Source organism: Pongo pygmaeus, chromosome 14 (genome assembly GCF_028885625.2).
Source record: "Pongo pygmaeus isolate AG05252 chromosome 14, NHGRI_mPonPyg2-v2.0_pri, whole genome shotgun sequence".
NCBI classification, from domain to species: domain Eukaryota; kingdom Metazoa; phylum Chordata; class Mammalia; order Primates; family Hominidae; genus Pongo; species Pongo pygmaeus.
This window is the reverse complement of record NC_072387.2, coordinates 56,274,627-56,290,770: the sequence shown is the minus strand read 5'-3', so window position 1 is coordinate 56,290,770 and position 16,144 is coordinate 56,274,627. Positions and strand designations below refer to the sequence as shown.

General features: G+C 39.9%; 1 pseudogene; it reads left to right on the top strand.

The window, feature by feature from the left end:
* Positions 1–10,892: 10,892 nt before the first annotated feature.
* Positions 10,893–11,488, top strand: LOC129011315 (large ribosomal subunit protein uL15-like; annotated as a pseudogene).
* Positions 11,489–16,144: the final 4,656 nt, after the last annotated feature.

Genomic DNA, 16,144 nt, shown 5'->3' with positions numbered 1-16,144 from the left:
CCATATGGCAGGGAACTCAGGGTAACCTCTGGCCAACAGGAAGGGAGATACTGAGGCCCTCAGTCTAAGAAGTCATAAGTAATGGAATCCTGCCAACAACCACATGAATGAGCTTGGAAGTGGATTCTTCCCAGTGGAGCCCTGAGATTACCGTAACCCCAGCTAGCATCTTGATTGCAGCCTGAAGCAGAACACCCAGCTAAGTTGTACCCAGATTCCTGGCCCATAGAAACCGAGAGTAAATGTGTGTGGTTTTAAGCCACTACATCTCTTATAAGAGACCAAACTGTGTTAGTCCATTCTGGTATTGCTATAAAGAAATACCTGAGGCTGGGTAATTTATAAGAAAGAAGAATTTGTTTTGGATCATGGTTCTGCAGGCTGTACAGGAAGTGTGGTGCCAGTATCTGCTCCAGGTGATAACCTCAGGAAGCTTCCAATTATGGTGGAAGGAGAAGGGGAACCAGTATGTCATATAGTGACAGAGGGAGCAAGAGGGAGAGAAAGGAGAGGTCCCAGACTTTTAGACAGCTAGATCTTTCTAGAACTAACAGCAAGAACTCACTTATCCCCAAGGGGATGGAGCTAAACTATTCATGAGGGATCCATCCCTATGATCCAGTCACCTCCCACCAGGCCATACCTCCAACACTGGGAATCACATTTCAACATGAGATTTGGCAGGGACAAACATCCAACCTATATCAATAATGAATGTAATGACCCAGCTTAAAATTTCAACTGGACATCCAATTTAATGATTATTTTCTATCATCCTCCTTTCCCCTTTCTTTCTGTGGTCAGGAGACTTGCAGAGCCTGCCCTTTCATTTCTTTCTCCACCTCTGCTCTTTTGGGTTTCTGTCTCCCTTGGTAGGAGCTGTGGAGGGATATGAAAAGACACAGTGTTTCTTGTCTGACATCTTCATCATTTTTCTGCTGTTACTTTGCTTCTCTGGCTTTGAGTAAATGTCTCTTGGACAAGCATTCACCTCTTTCAGGACATGTGTGAGTGGGTTCTTTGTAGAACGCTTTGGAGCTTCCTTGCAGTTTCCTGATCTTTTCTGATTCCTCTACAGAGTCTCCATCCCAGACAATCCACTCTACAGGTTCTCATTGTTGGGATCCGCCTGTCAGCAGGATCTTGCATGGGCATCTGCAAGCTGGCTCAAGTCCAGCTACCTTCAATTGTGTCCATTTTCTGCTGTTCATCTGCCTCCAGCTCTTTCTGCTTTGCTGTCCCTCCCAATTCCAATGGCTGGATTGAGCAAATAAAACACAGGACACCCAGCTGAATTTGCACTAGATCTTAGCCAAAGGGCCAAGAAGTGATTGATATCCAGTTAAACTTGAATTTCAGATAAACAATGAATATTTTTAAGTATAAGTAAGTTCCATACATCATATATTTTATCTGGCAACCCTGTCCGCATGCTCTTGCATTTTTCTCAAATAGACACACAGAGAGATCAGCGAGGCCACTGCCCAGTGAGAGAATAAAATGCTAGTATCCCTTCTGGTGGCCAAGTAGAATGATTCTCTTGGCCAGTTGCTTGCTTGACTTGAGATAGGGATCCCAGGGAAGGCTGGGGAAAACTCATTGTGAATACCGCATTTCCATTGACTTGTATCCTCCAGTGATTTCTTTGATTCTCAGGTTTGCATTTATAGACTAAGAGAAGGATGGGCAGTGAACTTTGAGAGTGTTCCGTGGTGGGTGTCCGTCTCTAGTTGTGTGTTACGTGTTGTTTTCTTGGTCTCAGCTTGGGGTAGCTGACTCCAAATTTTGGGAATTAGGAAAAACTCTTTTCCACATCCTGTACATACTACAACACAGCTGCATCAAGGCAATCCCAGACTTTCTCATCTGAAGTTGTGATTGAACTTGCTTTTGTTATTCTAAGTTGTCTCTTGTATTTCAACAGCATGTGGTTTTGGAATTTGTCAGTTTCCACATGGTGAAATAGGTTACCTTGTTTAGCTTCCCTCCCTTTTTCTTGTTTAAATATTTTAAAACAGTTTCTTGCTGCCTGTTTGAGAACTTGAATCTTCATTCAGACATCTGTTCTTGAGCTAGTGAGACTGTTAAGCTCTGATGTACCTGGAGTTCTCTATGGTGTCGTCTCATACCTCTTCCTAAATTCCCTGAATGTCCTGCAGATGCTCTTTGCCCACAGTGTTGCAAGCACTACCCAGATCCCCCAAAGAGGACTTCGGCATTCACTTCTGAGGCTGCTGACAGCTCACAGCTCAGTCACTTCTAGGGAATCGCCCTGAGGTAAAGGCAACTGCTTCACCCAAGCTTCTGGCCCAAACCTGGGGACAGCCTACACTCTATACCTGATCACTGGGGAAAGCTGAGAAGCAGATGACACAAAGGCCTGACCACTTCTGACATATTTAGGACAATCTCATGTCAACTTGAGGGTACCTCTGGAGGGTTAGTCTGTGTCCATTGTTTCAATAGTATTGCTTAATTCCTGAACTGTTCATTTTTGTTGTTGTTATTAATGTCTTTTATACTAAAATGTCCTTCAAAACTAGCTTGGAAAACACAACAGGATTAAATCCCAAATGTTTCTATTTCAAATGTTGTTTTTTTACTGATTTTTTTTCTCAAAACTAGCTTGAAAACATGACATGCATTACAACGTGCTTAAATTTCACATTTTCTGTTAAAAATAGTGTTTTCTACCAGATTTTTACTCAAAAGTTGCTTGAAACTTCACTTCATTTTTATCCCAGCAGGCACTCTGTACTTTTCTCTTAAGAATTCTTTTATTAGATTCTCCCTAAAAATTAGCTTGGAAACATGATTTCATCACAACACATTTAAATCCCCTAGTTTTCAGTGGAATTTGAGTGCATTTTGATGAAAATAATTTTTACAAGCTGGATTTGAGGAAAAAAAATCTAGTATAAAACAACTTTTCAACAGAAAAGTGTTTAAGAATATTGTGATGATAGTCATATTTCCAAGGTAGTCAGAGATTTCTTATTAGTATTATGTGATTGATTTTCTTGCCTGTTATTGATAATAATTTATGAATAGACTTTATATTTCTGAATAAATTCAGCTCAGCATGTTTTGCATGTATAGATGTCTAACATTATTTATGACCTGATACCTGTCAAAAGGTTGTCTGTCCTTTGGTGAAACTCTTGCCATCTTGTTCCCACTCTTACCTAGTCCTCTTCATACCCTTAAAAAACATCCTCTGCAGCACACAGATATGTGGTGATATCATCCTCTGATTTAAATTCTTCCCCAGTTTTATGTCTTCCAGAAACTGGGTTTGACCCAGTGTTCTGCAGTGCTCTTGGGCCATACATCATCCTCTGCAGCCACACAGGCAGCCACACAGCTGTGGAGGTTGGGGGCCTGGAGACCCCTTGGATTCAGACTGATAGTTTCTGGTGTATCTAGTTCCAGAGTTTCCAATATATTTCCTCTATAAAAAGGATTCCAGGGATCTTTAAAAAGGCTCCTCTTTCTGTGATATGAGTTGCAAATTTTTTTTCCAGTTTGAATTGCTATATATACAGTACTACAGGACAATTATGGCTGTAACTTCTTTGTTTTTCATTTTAACAGTAACAACAACAGCAAAAACCACAAGGTAAGCGGAACTTGCTAATGCCAGATTTGGAGGAAGTTCACAGCATCTTCCTTTTAGTGTGCCTCCTGATATTTTATGAACTCTAGGGACTTACATGTATGTAAGGGTTCAGATTAGTGAGGGAAACATGGAGATGGGTCAGATATTGTCATTACTTCTTGCAGCCACACGGTGTCACTGTGAACAGTCAGTCATTTTGACAGATGCTACCAGCCTGCTTCTGGCTCAGGTCTATGTAAGCCACTGAGAATCTTTAAAGGTTAGTCTTCAGTGGTGTATAACCCACTGTTTCTTTGTCATGTTTAGTCAAGGGTATCACACACTTGAGTTCTTAGGGACACAGCTTTTGACACCCAATTATTTCTGGCCCATTGAAGCCATTTTCCAAGGCACCAGATGCCCCAAGAGCACTGTTAACAAACTGACACTGGAGTCTCCTCCTTGCAAAACAATGCCTAGCCAGGCATGATGGCTCATGCCTGTAATCCCAGCACTTTGGGAGGCAGAGGCAGACGGATCACCTGAGGTCAGAAGTTCAAAACCAACCTGACCAACATGGAGAAACCCGGTCTCTACTAAAAACAGACAAACAAACAAAACCAAAATTAGCCGGGCATGGTGGCACATGCCTGTAATCCCAGCTGTTGTGGAGGCTGAGGCAGGAGAATTGCTTGAACCCAAAAGGTGGAGGTTGTGGTGAGCTGAGATTGTGCCATTGCACTCCAGCCTGGGCAACAAGAGCGAAACTCCATCTCAAAACAAACAAACAACCCAACAAAAAACAACAAAAAACAATTCCTTAGGTCTCTTTGCCAATTTATATTATTAGGGATTGGGCAACTTTTACCCTTTCACCTCTTGCGCTATGAAGGGTCTCATTGCATTAACTTTCTTGAAGCTTAGGACTATCTACACTTCCTACCTTAACAAGGTAGGAACCCCAACACCTTCCCTAAAAGTCTTCCCTTCCATGGTGGTTTTCCTTTCATGCTAATTAAGATGAGTTCCTGTCATTCCTTGCTAGATAAGAGAATGACTTTTCATCCTCCTCCAGTCCTTCATGTTTTACTCATTAGCAGAGCACTCTCCAAGTGATCTTGATCACTTCCTTTGAGAAGTTAATGTCTGTCAAAAGAGAAAAAGATATAAGCATATCATTATTTTATACTTTGATAAACATAACACTTTATAGCTTATTTTTTCCCCTTGTGTTTCAACAAAGTGAAAACATCTTTAAGAGGGAACCTGATCCATCCCTCCTCACTGGGTGGGGCCTCCCTGCAGGAATTTCAGCAACTGCAGCCAAGGTTATATGGAAACAACTCGGATCTCTCCCTGGGACGGAGCCCCTCGAGGAGGTGCAGCTGACATCTCTGTGGTTCAGTCAACGCAGCCTTTCCAGCCTGCTGGCTCTGGAGAGTCCAGGCAGTCTGGACGAGGAAGGGTTCCCCTCAACACAGCACACCTGCTCTACCCAAAGCAGCCAGACTGCTCCTTCAAGAAGGATTCTGATCCTGTCCCCCAAGACTGGGTGAGACTTCCCAAGAGGGGTCTCCAGACACCTCCTACAGGAGCGTCCAGGCTGACAACGGGTCACTAGCCCCCTGGGATGGAACTCCCAGAGGAAGGAGCAGGCTGCCATCTTTGCTATTTCACAGCCTTCATTGGTGATACCTCCAGGTAAGGGAAAAACTGAGGCAACTAGAGTCTGGAGCGATCCCCCAAGAAACTGCAGCAGCCCTATGAAAGAATGGCCTGACTATGAAAAGAAAAACAAACAAATGGAAAGCAACAACATCAACATCAACAAAAAAGACCCCACAAAAACCCCATTTAAAGGTCAGTAACCTCAAAAACGGAAAGTAGATAAGCCCACAAAGATGAGAAAGAATCAGTGTAACAAGGCTGAAAGCTCAAAAAGCCAGAGTGCCTCTTCTCCTCTAAATGACCACAGCACCTCTCTGGGAAGGGCACAGAACTGGGCAAAGGCTGAGATGCCTGAATTGACAGAAGTAGGCTTCAGAGAGTGGCTAATAATGAACTACGCTGAGCTACAGAAGAATGTTGTAACCCAGTGTGAAGAAGCTAAGAATCATGATAGAACAATACAGGAGCTGATAACCAGAATACCCAGTTTAGGGAGAAACATAACTGACCTGATGGAGCTGAAAAACACAACATGAGAAATTCACAGTGCAATCACAGGTATCAATAGCAGAATAGACCAAGTGGAGGAAAGAATTTCAGAACTTGAAGACTGTCTTTCTGAAATACAATAGGCAGACAAGAATAGAGAAAAAAGAATAAAAAGGAATGGACAATGCCTCTGAGAAAGATGGGACTATGTAAAAAGACTGAACCTATGACTGATTGAGGTGCCTGAAAGAGACTGGGAGAATGGAACCAAGTTGGAAAACATACTTAAGGATATCATCCAGGAGAACTTCCCCAACCTCACAAGACAGGCCAACAGTCAAATTTAAGAAACCCAGAGAACCCCAGTAAGATACCCCATGAGATCGACCCCAAGACCTATAATATCATCAGATTCTTCAAGGTTGAAATGAAAGAAAAAATATTAAGGGTAGCCAGACAGAAAGGCCAAGCCATCTACAAAGGGAAACTCATCAGACTAATAGCAGACCTCTCAGCAGAAACCCAAGAAGCCAGAAGAGATTGGGAACTAAGGGGACTAATATTCAACATTCTTAAGTAAAATAATTTCTTACTCAGAATTTCATATCCAGCCAAACAAAATTTCATAAGTGAAGGAGAAATAAGATCCTTTTCAGACAAGCAAATGCTGAGGGAATCCACCACCACCAGGGCTGCTTTGAAAGAGCTCCTGAAGGAAGCACTAAATATGGAAAGGAAAAGCCATTACCAGCCACTACAAAAACACACTGAAATACACAGATCAGTGACACTATAAAGTAACCACATAAAGAGGTCTGCAAAATAACAAGCTAGCATCATGATGACAGGATCAAATTCACACATAACAATATTAACCTTAAATGTAAATAGGCTAAATGCCCCAAATAAAAGACACAGAATGGCAAGCTGGATAAAGAGTCAAGACCCAACAGTATGCTATTGTCAAGAGACCCATCTCCCATGCCAAGACACACATAGGCTCAAATTAAAGGAATGGAGGAAAATTTACCAAGCAAATGGAAAACAGAAAAAAGCAGGCATTGCAATCATAGTTTCTGACAAAACAGACTAAACCAACAAAGATACAAAAAAAGACAAAGAAGGGAATTACATAATGGTAAAGGGTTCAATTCAATAAGAACAGCAAACTATCCTAAATATAATATGCACCCAATACAGGAGCACCCAGATTCATAAAGCAAGTTCTTAGAGACCTACAAAGAGACTTAGCCTCACATACAATAATAGTGGGAGAATTTAACACCCCACTGATATTATTAGAGAGATCATCAAGACAGAAAATTAACAAAGATATTCAGGACCTGAACTCAGCTCTGGATCAAACAGACCTGATAGATATCTACAGAACTTTCCACCCCAAAACAACAGAATATACATTCTTCTCATGGCCACATGGCATCTCCTCTAAAACTGATTACATAATCAGAAGTAAAACACTCCTTAGCAAATGCAAAAGAACTGAAATAATAACAAACAGTCCCTCAGATCACAGCACAATCAAATTAGAACTCAAGAATAAGAAATTCACTCAAAACCACACAACTACATGGAAATTGAACAACCTGTTCCTGAATGACTCCTAAGTAAATAATGAAATTAAGGCAGAACTCAAGAAGTTCTTTGAAACTAATGAGAACAAAGAGACAATGTGCCAGAATCTCTAGGATGCAGCTAAAGCTGTGGTAAGAGGGAAATTAATAACACTAAATGCTCACATCAAAAAGCTATAAAGATCTCAAATTAACAACCTAACAACACAACTAAAAGTACTAGAGAATCAAGAGGAAACAAACCCCAAAGCAAGCAGAAGACAAGAAATAACCAAGATCAGAGTGGAACTGAAGGAGATAGAGACACAAAAACTTCAAAAAATCAACAAGTCCAGGAGATGTTTTTTGGATAAAATAAAATAGACTGCTAGCTAGCCTAATAAAGAAGAAAAAAGAGAAGAATCAAATAGACACAATCAGAAATGATAAGGAGGATATTACCACTGACCCCACAGAAAAACAAATAACCATCAGTGAATACTATACATACCTCTATGCACATAAACTAGAAAATCTAGAAGAAATGAAAACATTCCTGGATGCATACGCCCTCCTGAGACTGAACCAGGAAGAAATTGAATCCCTGAATAGACCAATAATGAGTACTGAAATTGAGGCAATAATAAATAGCTTACCACCAACAACAAAAAAAGCCCAGGACCAGAAAGATTTATAGCTGACTTCTACCAGAGGTACAAAGAAGAGCTGGTACCATTTCCACTGAAACTATTCTGAAAAATTGAAAAGGAAGGACTCCTCCCTAACTCATTTCATGAGGCCAGCATCATCCTTAACAAAACCTGGCAGAGATACAACAACAACAAAAAGAAAACTTCAGACCAGTATCTCCGATGAACATTGATTGAAAATCCTCAATAAAGTATTGGCAAACTGAATCCAGCAGCACATCAAAAAGCTTATCCACCATGATCAAGTTGGATTCATCCCCAGGATGCCAGGTTGGTTCAACATATGCAAGTCAATAAATGTAATTCATCACATAAACAGAACTAAAGACAAAAACCACTTGATGATCTCCATAGACGCAAAAAAAGGCCTTTGATAAAATTCAGCATCCCTTCATGTTAAAAACTCTCAATAAACTAGGTTCTGAAGGAACATACCTCAAAATAATGAGAGCTATTATGTGACAAACCCACAGTCAATATTATAGGGAATGGGTAAAAACTGGAAGCATTTCCCTTGAAAACAAGCATAAGGCAAGGATGCCCTCTCAGCACTCCTATTCAACATAGTGTTGGAAGTTCTGGCCAAAGCAGTAAGGCAAGAGAAAGAAAGAAAGGATATTCAAATAGGGAGAGAGGATGTCAAATTATCTTTGTTTGCAGATGCCATGACACCATATCTAGAAAGTCCAATTGTTTCAGCCCAAAAGCCTCTTAAGCTGATAAGCAACTTCAGCAGAGTCTTAGGATACAAAATCAATGTACAAAAATTGCTGGCATTCACATAAACCAACAACAGGCAAGCAGAGAGCCAAATCATGAATGAACTCCCATTCATAATTGCTACAAAAAGAATAAAATACCTAGGAATACAGCTAACAAGGGAAATGAAGGACCTCTTCAAGGATAACTACAAACCACTGCCCAAGGAAATAAGAGAGGACACAAACAAATGGAAAAACATTCCATGATCATTGATAGGAAGAATCAATATCATGAAAATGGCCATACTGCCTAAAGTAATTTATAGATCCAGTGCGATCCCCATTAAACTACCATTGACATTCTTCACAGAATTAGAAGAAACAATTTTAAAACCCATATGAAACCAAAAAGAGCCCAAATAGTCAAGACAATCCTAAGCAAAAAGAACAAAACTGGAGGCATCACGCTACTCAACATCAAACTATACTACAAGGCTAGAGTAACCAAAATAGCATGATACTGGTACAAAAACAGACATATAAACCAATGGAACAGAATAGAGAACTCAAAGAAAAGACCACACAGTTAACAATTGTCTGATCGTTAACAAATCTGACAAAAACAAGCACTGGGGAAAGGATTTCCTATTTGATAAATGGTGCTGGGAGAACTGGCTAGCCATATGCAGAAAATTGAAACTGGACCTCTTCCTTACAACTTATACAAAAATTAACCCAAGAAGGATTTAAATGTAAATGCCAAACTGTAAAATCCCTAGAAGAACATCTAGGCAATACCATTCGGGACATAAGCACAGGTGAAGATTTCATGACAAAAACACCAAAAGCAACTGCAAACAAAAGCAAAAATTGATAAGTGGGATCTAATTAAGCTAAAGAACTTCTACACAGCAAAAGAAACCATAATCAGAGTGAACAGACAACCTAAAGAATGGGAGAAAATTTTTGTGATCTATTTATCTGATGGAGGTATAATATCCAGAGTCTGCAAGGAACTTAAACAAATTTACAAGAAAAAAGAAAAACCATTAAAAAGTGGGCAAAGGACATGAACAGACACGTCTCAAAAGAAGACATTCATGCAGCCAACAAACATATGAAAAAAAGCAAATGCAAATCAAAACAACAATGAAATACCATTTCATGCCTGTCAGAAGGGTGATTATTAAAAAGTCCAGAAACAACAGATGCTGGTAAGGATGCAGAGAAAAAGGAATGATTTTACACTGTTGGTGGGAGTGTCAATTAGTTCAACCATTGTGGAAGACAGTGTGGCAATTCCTCAAAGATCTAGAGGCAGAAATACAATTTGTCCCAGCAATCCCATTACTGGGTATATACCCAAAGGAATATAAATCATTCTATTATAAAGATACATGCACATGTATGTTCACTGCAGCACTATTCACAATAGCAAAGACATGGGATCAACCCAAATGCCCATCAGTGATAGACTGGATAAAGAAAATGTGGTACATATACACCATGGAATACTGTGCAGCCATAACAGGGAATGTCCTTTGCAGGGACATGGAGGAGCTGGAAGCTGTTCTCCTTAGCAAACTAACACACAAACAGAAAACCAAACACCGCATGTTCTCACTTTTATAAGTGGGAGCTGAACGATGAGAACACATGGACACATGACGGGGGACAACACACACTGGGGCCTGTTTGGGGTGGGGGTGGGGGAGTGAGAGCATCACGAAGAATAGCTGAGGAACGCTGGGCTTAATACCTAGGTGATGGGTTGATCTGTGCAGCAAACCACCATGATACACATTTACCTGTGTAAAAAGCCTGCACATCCTGCACATATACCCCGAAACTTAAAAGTTGAAGGAAAAAAAAGAATCATTTATGGAGCTTGTTTAAAATACATGTGCCTGGGCCATACTGAGAATTTTATTTCAAGTCTGGTTATGCATGTTTAAAACTCCTCTGCTAAGTCTGATGAACACATATCCACAATTAAGAACTATGACTTAATGTCATATAAGACTATATTTGTCCTTGATTTATTTTCATATCAATGTGAAGATATAATGAGACAGAGTTCTGTTAAAACCAAGAATTCTTCAGAAATGAATGTGAGCAGTGACAAAACATCAGAATAGTGAGAAATGGTAAGACCATGCAACTCTTTCACATTGCAGCATGTCCCCAACTAGAATATAAGGTGCCATCCATGACAACCCAACATGACAGCTCAGTGTCCTCCAGGCTATGCTGTTTGTTGGAAAAAATCAAGAACGTAGGCTATAACCCAAGAGTTTCTGACATACCATTCAGGCTGAGGAAGACCCAGAAACTTCTGGGCCACGTGAGCCACAGCCACAGCCTCATCAGCAAGCACCAAAAGCACTCTGGAGGCAGGAGTAATACTGGTGGCAAGCATCACCACAGGATCAACTTTGACAAACCTCACCTAGGTTCCTTTGGGAAAGTTGGTATAAGGGTTACCACTTAAAGAGGAACCACAGCTCCTGCTCAAATGCCAACCCCGATAAATTGTGGACTTTGGGCAGTGTACAGACACAGGTGAATGCTGCTAAAGACAAAACTGGAGCTGCTCCCACCATTGATGTGGTGTGATCAGGCTACTACAAAGTTCTGGGAAACGGAAATCTACCAAAGCAACCTGTCATCACGAAGGCCAAATTCTTCAGCAGAAGAGCTGAGGAGAGGATTAAGGGTGTTGGAGGTGGGGCTTGAGTCCTGGTGATATGAAACCACATGGATGGAGGTTTGTTAAATGCTAACAACTGCTACAAAAAAAAAAAAACAAAACCCAAATATGAAGTTAAATCCAGGTGCTGTGATTGCTCACCTGATTTTTGGTTCTTGTGATGGTGCTTTCCCGTGTGCAGATAGTTGTTAAAATTTGGAGTTCCAGCAGTGGGGAGATGAATGGTGTGACTTCTATTCCTCCATCTTGCTGCACCCTCTGTGGTTTTTTTTTTTTTTTTTTTTTTTACAATGAACAATTAGGTTTTTATTTTTATTTTTCTGTAGCTGACCTTATTTTTTTTATTTTTTTTTTCGAATTCTTTTTTTTTCTTTTATTATTATTATTATTATACTTTAGGTTTTATGGTACATGTGCGCAATGTGCAGGTTAGTTACATATGTATACATGTGCCATGCTGGTGCGCTGCACCCACTAACTCGTCATCTAGCATTAGGTATATCTCCCAATGCTATCCCTCCCCCCTCCCCCCACCCCACAACAGTCCCCGAAGTGTGATGTTCCCCTTCCTGTGTCCATGTGTTCTCACTGTTCAATTCCCACCTATGACTGAGAATATGCGGTGTTTGGTTTTTTGTTCTTGTGATAGTTTACTGAGAATGATGATTTCCAGTTTCATCCATGTCCTTACAAAGGACATGAACTCATCATTTTTTATGGCTGCATAGTATTCCATGGTGTATATGTGCCACATTTTCTTAATCCAGTCTGTCATTGTTGGACATTTGGGTTGGTTCCAAGTCTTTGCTATTGTGAATAATGCCGCAATAAACATACGTGTGCATGTGTCTTTATAGCAGCATGATTTATAGTCCTTTGGGTATATACCCAGTAATGGGATGGCTGGGTCGAATGGAATTTCTAGTTCTAGATCCCTGAGGAATCGCCACACTGACTTCCACAATGGTTGAACTAGTTTACAGTCCCACCAACAGTATAAAAGTGTTCCTATTTCTCCACATCCTCTCCAGCATCTGTTGTTTCCTGACTTTTTAATGATTTTCATTCTAACTGGTGTGAGATGGTATCTCATTGTGGTTTTGATTTGCATTTCTCTGATGGCCAGTGATGGTGAGCATTTTTTCATGTGTTTTTTGGCTGCATAAATGTCTTCTTTTGAGAAGTGTCTGTTCATATCCTTTGCCCCCTTTTTGATGGGGTTGTTTGTTTTTTTCTTGTAAATTTGTTGGAGTTCATTGCAGATTCTGGATATTAGCCCTTTGTCAGATGAGTAGGTTGCGAAAATTTTCTCCCATTTTGTAGGTTGCCTGTTCACTCTGATGGTAGTTTCCTTTGCTGTGCAGAAGCTCTTTAGTTTAATTAGATCCCATTTGTCAATTTTGGCTTTTGTTGCCATTGCTTTTGGTGTTTTAGACATGAAGTCCTTGCCCATGCCTATGTCCTGAATGGTAATGCCTAGGTTTTCTTCTAGGGTTTTTATGGTTTTAGGTCTAACGTTTAAGTCTTTAATCCATCTTGAATTGATTTTTGTATAAGGTGTAAGGAAGGGATCCAGTTTCAGCTTTCTCCATATGGCTAGCCAGTTTTCCCAGCACCGTTTATTAAATAGGGAATCCTTTCCCTATTTCTTGTTTTTGTCAGGTTTGTCAAAGATCAGATAGTTGTAGATATGTGGCATTATTTCTGACGGCTCTGTTCTGTTCCATTGATCTATATCTCTGTTTTGGTACCAGTACCATGCTGTTTTGGTTACTGTAGCCTTGTAGTATAGTTTGAAGTCAGGTAGTGTGATGCCTCCAGCTTTGTTCTTTTGGCTTAGGATTGACTTGGCGATGCGGGCTCTTTTTTGGTTCCATATGAACTTTAAAGTAGTTTTTTCCAATTCTGTGAAGAAAGTCATTGGTAGCTTGATGGGGATGGCATTGAATCTGTAAATTACCTTGGGAAGGATGGCCATTTTCGTGATATTGATTCTTCCTACCCATGAGCATGGAATGTTCTTCCATTTGTTTGTATCCTCTTTTATTTCCTTGAGCAGTGGTTTGTAGTTCTCCTTGAAGAGGTCCTTCACATCCCTTGTAAGTTGGATTCCTAGGTATTTTATTCTCTTTGAAGCAATTGTGAATGGGAGTTCACTCATGATTTGGCTCTCTGTTTGTCTGTTATTGATGTATAAGAATGCTTGTGATTTTTGTACATTGATTTTGTATCCTGAGACTTTGCTGAAGTTGCTTATCAGCTTAAGGAGATTTTGGGCTGAGACAATGGGGTTTTCTAGATATACAATCATGTCATCTGCAAACAGGGACAATTTGACTTCCTCTTTTCCTAATTGAATACCCTTTATTTCCTTCTCCTGCCTAATTGCCGTGGCCAGAACTTCCAACACTATGTTGAATAGAAGTGGTGAGAGAGGGCATCCCTGTCTTGTGCCAGTTTTCAAAGGGAATGCTTCCAGTTTTTGCCCATTCAGTATGATATTGGCTGTGGGTTTGTCACAGATAGCTCTTATTATTTTGAGATATGTCCCATCAATACCTAATTTATTGAGAGTTTTTAGCATGAAGGGTTGTTGAATTTTGTCAAAGGCCTTTTCTGCATCTATTGAGATAATCATGTGGTTTTTGTCTTTGGTTCTGTTTATATGCTGGATTACATTTATTGATTTGCATATATTGAACCAGCCTTGCATCCCAGGGATGAAGCCCACTTGATCATGGTGGATAAGCTTTTTGATGTGCTGCTGGATTCTGTTTGCCAGTATTTTATTGAGGATTTTTGCATCAATGTTCATCAAGGATATTGGTCTAAAATTCTCTTTTTTTGTTGTGTCTCTGCCCGGCTTTGGTATCAGGATGATGCTGGCCTCATAAAATGAGTTAGGGAGGATTCCCTCTTTTTCTATTGATTGGAATAGTTTCAGAAGGAATGGTACCAGCTCCTCCTTGTACCTCTGGTAGAATTCGGCTGTGAACCCATCTGGTCCTGGACTTTTTTTGGTTGGTAAGCTATTGATTATTGCCACAATTTCAGCTCCTGTTATTGGTCTATTCAGAGATTCAACTTCTTCCTGGTTTAGTCTTGGGAGGGTGTATGTGTTGAGGAATTTATCCATTTCTTCTAGATTTTCTAGTTTATTTGCGTAGAGGTGTTTGTAATATTCTCTGATGGTAGTTTGTATTTCTGTGGGATCAGTGGTGATATCCCCTTTATCATTTTTTATTGCATCTATTTGAGTCTTCTCCCTTTTTTTCTTTATTAATCTTGCTAGCGGTCTATCAATTTTGTTGATCCTTTCAAAAAACCAGCTCCTGGATTCATTAATTTTTTGAAGGGTTTTTTGTGTCTCTATTTCCTTCAGTTCTGCTCTGATTTTAGTTATTTCTTGCCTTCTGCCAGCTTTTGAATGTGTTTGCTCTTGCTTTTCTAGTTCTTTTAATTGTGATGTTAGGGTGTCAATTTTGGATCTTTCCTCCTTTCTCTTGTGGGCATTTAGTGCTATAAATTTCCCTCTACACACTGCTTTGAATGCATCCCAGAGATTCTGGTATATTGTGTCTTGGTTCTCGTTGGTTTCAAAGAACATCTTTATTTCTGCCTTCATTTCGTTATGTACCCAGTTGTCATTCAGGAGCAGGTTGTTCAGTTTCCATGTAGTTGAGCGGTTTTGAGTGAGATTCTTAATCCTGAGTTCTAGCTTGATTGCACTGTGATCTGAGAGATAGTTTGTTATAATTTCTGTTCTTTTACATTTATTGAGGAGAGCTTTACTTCCAAGTATGTGGTCAATTTTGGAATAGGTGTGGTGTGGTGCTGAAAAAAATGTATATTCTGTTGATTTGGGGTGGAGAGTTCTGTAGATGTCTATTAGGTCCGCTTGGTGCAGAGCTGAGTTCAATTCCTGGGTATCCTTGTTGACTTTCTGTCTCATTGATCTGTCTAATGTTGACAGTGGGGTGTTAAAGTCTCCCATTATTAATGTGTGGGAGTCTAAGTCTCTTTGTAGGTCACTCAGGACTTGCTTTATGAATCTGGGTGCTCCTGTATTGGGTGCATATATATTTAGGATAGTTAGCTCTTCTTGTTGAATTAATCCCTTTACCATTATGTAATGGCCTTCTTTGTCTCTTTTGATCTTTGTTGGTTTGAAGTCTGTTTTATCAGAGACTAGGATTGCAACCCCTGCCTTTTTTTGTTTTCCATTTGCTTGGTAGATCTTCCTCCATCCTTTTATTTTGAGCCTATGTGTGTCTCTGCACGTGAGATGGGTTTCCTGAATACAGCACACTGATGGGTCTTGAGTCTTTATCCAATTTGCCAGTCTGTGTCTTTTAATTGGAGCATTTAGTCCATTTACATTTAAAGTTAATATTGTTATGTGTGAATTTGATGGTTTTTTAAAATTAGTTTTGGAAGGTTCTTGGCCATTATGTCTAAAAAGGTTGGTTCAACATATGCAAGTCAATAAATGTACTCCAATTACGTGTATGTTAGAAGGCTTGGTATTATCCCATGTGCCTCTCACATTGTGTTTTCCCCCCACATTCTTCTCTCTCTATTCTCCAGTATGAATAATTTCATTGACAGTATTCAAATTCATGCATCCTTTCCTCTGATGTTCAATTTGCTATTAAGCCTTTCCAATTTATTCTTAATTTCAGATACTATGTTTTTCA